At 29.8% G+C, this 7,889-nt stretch overlaps 1 long non-coding RNA gene across 1 annotated transcript; it reads right to left on the reverse strand.

Annotated features, from left to right (window-relative positions):
* Positions 1 to 225: 225 nt before the first annotated feature.
* LOC140436319 (uncharacterized) lies at positions 226 to 7,406 on the reverse strand. Its single transcript, XR_011950275.1, has 2 exons — positions 7,226 to 7,406; positions 226 to 403 (listed from the first exon to the last, which is right to left on the reverse strand). It is a non-coding gene; the product is annotated as an uncharacterized lncRNA (long non-coding RNA).
* Between the last annotated feature and the right edge of the window lie 483 nt (positions 7,407 to 7,889).

Genomic DNA, 7,889 nt, shown 5'->3' on the forward strand with positions numbered 1-7,889 from the left:
ACTCTCATTATAGTCTTCACCCTATCCCTGTGTAAAAGGTTCGTATTATAGCCCACTACTTAAATTTAATCTTTGTTTAACACTCATATAACTAATAATGTATTAGCTGCACATATTTAATTTTTCTTGGTATTTTAGCAACCTTATTTGACCCATGTCAAAATGCTTTTTGATGATTTGTGGTAATATGTAACTTTTTAAATAAATAACAATTACAAGTACAAATGTTAAATGAATATTTTTATTTATAAAAACATAAATATAAAATTTATTATCCTTTGTGTGCCGTTTTAATTTATCTCACATGTACAATACTTATCTTCGTCGCAAACGCCTTTTGTACTAAAACGTAAATAGCAATATAGTCCGCAATATGGGTCCACGCAGCATCCTTGGTATCTGCCTAAAATATATACACATTTTAGTAGCTTAGTTTGTATGTTTGATAGGTAATAAATCAATACAGTATATTATGACATAAAAAGACTTTGTAGAGTTTTTTCGTAAAAAATGTAATAGGTTTTAGAATTCCTCTCGTTGCATTATCACTTTAGTTGCTCTTGTAGACCATATTTTTTTCGTTTACTGTTCGTAGTGACATACAATTTTCAAGTGTAAATTTCGTTGAGTTTCAAAAGCTTTTAATAAGAATGGGTATTGAACATAACATAATATGAATAAAAATTGTCGCTTTCAAAGTAAATTGATCTGTGTACAGGGTGTCCTGAATTGGTATGTTTTGCATGGTTTTATTTAGCAAAAATAAAATCAGTACCTACCTAACTTGAAAGTAAAGTAAATTCGTAACTTGGTTCAAAAGTAATTATTATTTTTAAATCATTGATTCCATATTTTATAAATAAAATTGTCACAAAATAAAACACACTGTATTTTATTACCTTTTTCGTCTTTCCATGTATAACCATATATAATATACGATATAATAATATTGTCTTCTATTTTCTTTTATCATCTTAATACAATTTACTATTTTTATTGGGACTAAGCCACAATTTCACTTTAAAATAAGTTTATTTTGATGTTTATATTTCTGTAAATTGAATTATTTTTTTATAGAGTAATAGGTAAAAGTAAAGATAATATTTAGCGATGAAGCTCGCATATCCAGTGCAGGAATATTCAACTGGCACAATGAACTATATTGGAATGACTCAAATTCTCACTTAGTTCAGGGGATCAGGAGGAAAAGGAGATTCGGTTTTAACGTTACTGTTTTGTCAATCATAATAAGTTTATCATATATATTTGATGATAAACTAACTGCTTTTGAATATGTACCTAGCTTAAAACCGAATTTAAATAACATTTTTGATGAGAAATTATTGGCCGAGAGGAATACATTTTTGTTTCAACAAGATCATAATCGGTGGATTGGAACTTATGGCCATTATTCACTAGAACTAAATCCTCCTTTTTTTATTCGACGATTTTTAAAAATCAATATTTATAAAACTGACTAATACTAAGGAATAATTATTCTAAAGCATTCATCAAGCATTTAGAAAAATAAAGCCAATGCATATACTTAATTGTGTAAGATATGTAGGAAAACTTCTTATACGACAGTGAACTCTTCCAGTATATATCTATCAAAAGTTCCAATAAAGATTTTTAATATTTTTCTTAATTCAGAAGATATTTATAACCCTGTCGTTTTCGACATATTTCAATAATCGCCCTGTATCTCGGTAATGTGGGGAGCTATTGATGATTTAATTGGGAAATCGTTACTTTAATGAAAAAAGAAGTCATGACATCTTAACTACTTTTTTTCTATCTCCTCAAAACATACCAATTTGGGACACCCTGTACATAACATAATATGTATTAATTGACAGATATGATATTTCGTTTAAATCTACAAAAAGTATTATAAAAGAGAAATTTAAATTAAGAAATGCTGAAGACTAGATCAGCTTTGTAGATTATAATATGGTTTGAAAGAATATTTGGCTCATCTGTACCTTGACATAACATCGTTTATGCATAATCCTAATAAAGTTAAATTTTGAGAATGCCAAACTTGACAAAAAGTTGATCAATTTGATAGACGTGAAGAGTAATTTTCTTTTTCATGAATTCTTCTTTTTCGTCTCCTTTTTCTAAGGTGTAGGCATGTATTGCCAGTTTAGTCATCAAAGTTTGTTTGATGGGGCATTCTAAACTTCTTCTTTTCATTACTTTTTTCATACTGTCCGATATACAGTGATGAGTGCCTCAAGAACCGGCAAAATAACGCAAAAGATAGAAAACATAATACGTTGTGAAATAAAAAGAGATGAAAGTAGTAGAGGTGGGAAATTATTGATAGAATCCTCTAAATTACATTACATTAGATCTATCGAAAATTTCCCACCTTTAGACGTTAGCTTATGAGCTAGTTGACTTCAGTCATAATATTACAAGTATTACGTCGAACATTAACATTTTTTAATTTTCGCATAAAGTAAAAACTGATTAAAGGCAATAAAGCAAATGTAAGTAAACAGTTTAATTAGTAGTAATTTAATAATTAATTCTGAGTTGACGAATACAGAATAACAAGCTATGATAATTCTGTATTGACAAGAGTGTATGCGACGTCTCAAATCACAGTTTATTATTTATCAATACTTTTGGATACCTCTAATTTTGGATAAAAAAATACACTTAAACTGTTTTTACTAACATTACGTGATACATATTACTATGACTGAAGTCAACCAGCTCATAAGCTAACGTCTAAAGGTGGGAAATTTTCGAAAATTCTAATGTAATGTAAAGTAAATTATAGGTTCATGTCGATAATTTCTCACCTCTACTACTTTCATCTCTTTTTATTTCACAACGTATTATGTTTTCTATGTTTTGCGTTATTTTGCCGGTTCTTAAGGCACTCATCACTGTATAATTGAATATAATTGAATGAAACATTTTTAATAATTAACAAATCAATTAAGTCAGGTATTTGTTCCTATCTGTTGGCCAATAAGTCGGTCAATCTGTTGATATTGCTTCACATTTCTGTTCTTTTATGTCTGCCAGCAATATTCATATATTCTACATACTGTTTTTTTAATGGAGTTCTAGTGGGCTATAAATTGAACTTACATTAATTTCGCAATAAATTTTTAGTTTGACAAACACTGTAGTTACTTGTTTGTATTCTGTTTCATATTTAAGCTGCCTCCTTATACTGCATTGTCAGGAATTATAGTGTGGTATACCCTGTATCCACTAAACTTTATAGAAGATTGTTTAGTAACATGTTTTTAGATATGAGAGACAAATCAACTTTTTCTACAACTTGGATTAACTGCAGCTCATTTTGATGTTGTATAGTCCATTTGTATTCCATTCTATGTTACGTAGTTGCTTAGCCATTTCTAATTTTCGATAGTTTTTTCGATAATTCTGTTTTTGGATAGTATTTGAACTATTTTGTCATATATCTTAATGAATTTTCCATTTAACCATAATACTGACTGTTAGTGACATCATTAGAATTGAGTAAAACACAATAATAACAAATAAACTAACACACTGGGAAATTTTAAACTCCTTAAAGAAACAATTAAATTAGCAGCAGCATGAAAAGAGCCTGAACAATTAGATGAGGTAGTAAAGTTGTTTGTTAAAAATATACCAAAATCAGAACGGAAAAGCACCCCTACTCAAAAATAAAAAGTAAAGGGAAACAACCATCTGACGCAAATTAAAAAGTTAATTAAAAAGAACAGAAAACTAACGAGTTGGCAACTAACTAGAGCTACTTAAGATAAAATTAATTTGAACAATGCTATTTAAAAACTTAAAAGAGTGATTCAAAACCTAACAAATGAGTCAATCAATTCTTATCTGAGAGACTTTACAGAAGATAACAACGCTGAGTGTTGTCAACCTACTCTCTAAGACGGTAATTGGGCTAGAATCAATAAGAATAAGGTGTAAGAGATATTTGCCACATATTTAGAATACTTTTACTGTAGAAGACACAGCTTGGGCTACTATGCATGAATTCGAAATATCGATTCGCTTAAATTTTGAAGCACAGCAGGAGCTCATTTTCAATGATATGATAAAAAACAATGGCAAAAAGGAAGAAACCAGCAAGTGCATGATAGAGAGTGCTCCGCAGAACTTAGATTCACTTCATAATATCTTGGATGGACACAGTAACAGCAAAGATACCGAAGTTGAAACTGAAGATAATTTCTCTACAGCTAGTGATTTTCTCTCTATAGTAATTCTTATCAATTTGACAGTATGGTAATTCCTCTAACCTTATCAGAATCCATTTCAAACAATTTAACAGTATTTAACCCTGAAATATTCCCAGAATCTAAATTTGAACTTAAACCATATGCTCAAAAGCACAAAGTAGTTTCAATAATTTCTTGAGAAGTAAAAAAATTCAGACTACAGTTAACAGACGTTTTGTTAGAAGACTAAAATCACAAATAAATAAAAATGCTGGTCTGAAAGAAATAAGAAAACAAGAAAATTAGACTATTCCAGAGAAGATTCGGCAGTTAAGTTACGTAGAGAATTAACAACTTTTAGAAAAAAGTATGACACACAAGAACACAAAGGTGTCAATAAAACATATTTAGAAAATACATTTAAATCGCATGAAGACCAAGTTCATTAGCAAATCTTGTTAGATCCGAATCACACAAAAGAGAGAATCAGAGCAACATCTTGATTTCCTATTCTATTAAATTAATTACCTATAAAGATATTTATTGTGAATATTTGTTGCTTATTTAATACACTTTTTGCTTGTTCTGAGAAGTACCTTTTTTTTTATTTACGCTGCAACCACAAGGGTTATTAGCGACCTAAAAAATATAATACAGGTAAAGGTAGAAAAAATTACAATAATTGATACAGTTCTGAGTCTTTAAGATAACTTATTGTGTTTTTTAATACTCATGTTTTTTCCTAAGACTTGTGATGGAACAGACATGAAGTCAACAGTGATATTATTTAGCGATGAGTCGGAATCTTCTTCCGATAATGAAGTTTTCACTGTAGAGAGTAAACCTATGTGTTTGCCAAGTTTTCGTATTAATTTGGTGCTTATGGTTTTCATTCTTTTGTCGATGTAGTATGAATGTAATTCCGTTAGAAACTTTATAAGTACATAAGAGTCTTCTGAGTACAATTTTGTTACGCTGATTATGTCTTTTGATCCTTGTATATTTTCGAATAGATCCACTACTTGATCGAAGCTTAACAATTGCTTTTCCCTTTCTACATATTCTCTAACTGGTTCCAATAATGTTTGGAAAATTGGTATATCATTTCTTAAGTTTTTGTCATCAGTTTTGGTTTTTTTCTTTAATTGAAGCTTAGGTTTTTCAAAGTTTTCTTCAGAGGGTGGCGTGATTGCATCTTCTAGGGTTCTTTTTCCGGTTGCTTTGTTCGAAGTTACTTGGGGTTCGTAAGAATTCAAATGTGTATTTTTATTTGGAGGTAAGTGTTGACTTGTTTCGGGTAAGGTTGATTTATGTTTTTGGGTATTAGAGGATGACTCAGACGATGTAGGTGTTGCGATTGTAGTGTTAACTGAAGAAGTGGTCAAATGTATGGATGTATTTTGTAGTGAGCACTGTTGGGTTTGGTTTATTGATAAATGTGGGATTGCTACTCTTTGTAATGTGGTTTGAGAAGACGTAGTAAGTGTGGAGGGAGTGGTATCTGAGATTGCAGGAGTATTTTGTAGATTATCTTGTTGAGTATGATTTATTGATGAATTTTGTCTTATTTCTGTTTGCATTGCACTATCATTGTGAGGACAGTTAGAAGGTGAAATATTTGGGCAATTAGCTGCCTGGTGTCCAGTTAATTTGCATTTGAAACAATTTTCGTTTTGGGCTATAAATATGCGGTATGATGTTTGTTCCAACTCGATAATAAAAGATTCAGGTAGTACAAAGTTGTCTGGAAAAGGTGAAACGAAAATTTGTCTTCGGAAGCTTAGAATATGACTAAAGGCAGGATTGGTTGCTCCTATCCGTAGATATGATATGTCTGAGAGAGGATTTAAACCTAGTTTTATTAATTCGTCCATTATTATGTTAGAAGGTATGCTTGAACATACATTGGACAGAATTAAGCGGACTGATGGAGTTATTAATCTTCTCGCTTCTAGTATATTTCCATTTACTATTATTTTCTTTGTTTCTGCTATGAATTTATCTACTAGGTTTTTGGATGATAGATATATGCATATTCTACCGTTTGATATACGGGATGCGAAAATTATATTTTTCGGTTCTATATGCTGACTCAATCCTTCAAGATAGTCATTAATTGTACAATTCTCTAGAGTGTTAAACAAAATAGCTTGATCTCTGCTTGGGATTAATATACTACGTGGTTGACTAACTGCTTTTGAGTATGATGCATTTTGTGGTAGCTGATTGGAAGATGACATCTTTTAAATGGATTTTAAAATCCGACTAAAACCGGTGCTGTTTTACAGCTTTCGTTGTGATACCAGTTCATGTAAATTGGATAATACTTATAACTGATTGCAGTTGTTTACTTAAATATATAAATCCAAATAGATGAAAAAAGTATATTTTATCTAGTCACGATTCCAATATTCAGTATACAAATCACTTTCACTTTTATACTTAATTACTTTTCTTAAGTTATTAAACCACTATAAAATTAACTTCTTTGCGAGCTATTTTAGATTAGACTAGAACATGATTTTGATTTTGATATAATTCACCATTTACATGTTCAGAACTGAAGAAATAATCGTTTAAATATTTAAATTTTTAAGAGAAACTTTGAAATGCGTCTAAACACTTTGACAGTTTTTTTTGAGAACTACCTTTGTAATTACAATTTATATAAGTATATCAATATTTTTGTTTACTTCAATCTGTCATATACTGTCATAAAAATCATAGTTGATTATAAAATAATTCAGGCACGCGGTTCCCTTTTTATTTGTCTTTTGGTTAGAAAATAAAAAGCTGTTGTGCCTAGAAATGCTGAGTTTGCACCTTATTGCGTTATCTTGTTAACTTCTTCATTTTTGTTGTCTTCGACCAGGTACCTGTATTAATTAGTGTCCGGTTTTCACAGTTTTGTTAAAAAATATTAGTAGGTAGTTTGCTTGTCAAGGACAAATAACAGTATCAAAGAAAAATGTCGTCCAGAATCCAAAATCGTTTAAAAATCTATTAAAATATTTTTCACTTACCGTTCTCGTTGATCAATCTTTCTATGACCAATTCTAGTGAAGGAATAAATTCTCTCATTGACGTCCTGAGCTCCTTTAGCCCTTCGTAGTTCTTTTTGTTTGGAACTGTCCCAATGGACGAGATCAACAAAACTAAAACACTACTTAAAATTATAGTTCTCATGGTTGATGATAACAATTAACAAATACGTATTAGAATTATTATTTTCGTATAAGTTATCTTTGTTATCAGTATTATAAATATTTGCTGGATAAAATTTGATTCTTTTAAAAATATTTATTATTTTTTAACTTAAACTATAGCTATTAAATAAAAATGAAAAGAATGTTATTTCTCATATTTCTGTAAAATAAATAAATTTCATTGGCATTTGTTGGTTACTTTATTAAAAAGTTGTTTAGCATTTTTCTTTTTTTATGTTCAAACGTTTTTTAGTACAAAATATATTTAGATAACATTACGGAGAAACAATGGACTGAACATTTCACGAAATTATATGGAGAAGGAGAGGAAGAGAACAGTGAAAGAATCATTAACGAAACTCAAGATATAGTACTAATATCAGTAGAAGAGCTACAAGAACGAATAAAAAAATTAAAAAACAAAAAAACACCTGGTCCTGAAGATAAACAATGAACTGCTAAAATATGGAGAAACAACACT

The sequence above is a fragment of the Diabrotica undecimpunctata genome, chromosome 3 (assembly GCF_040954645.1).
Source record: "Diabrotica undecimpunctata isolate CICGRU chromosome 3, icDiaUnde3, whole genome shotgun sequence".
NCBI classification, from domain to species: domain Eukaryota; kingdom Metazoa; phylum Arthropoda; class Insecta; order Coleoptera; family Chrysomelidae; genus Diabrotica; species Diabrotica undecimpunctata.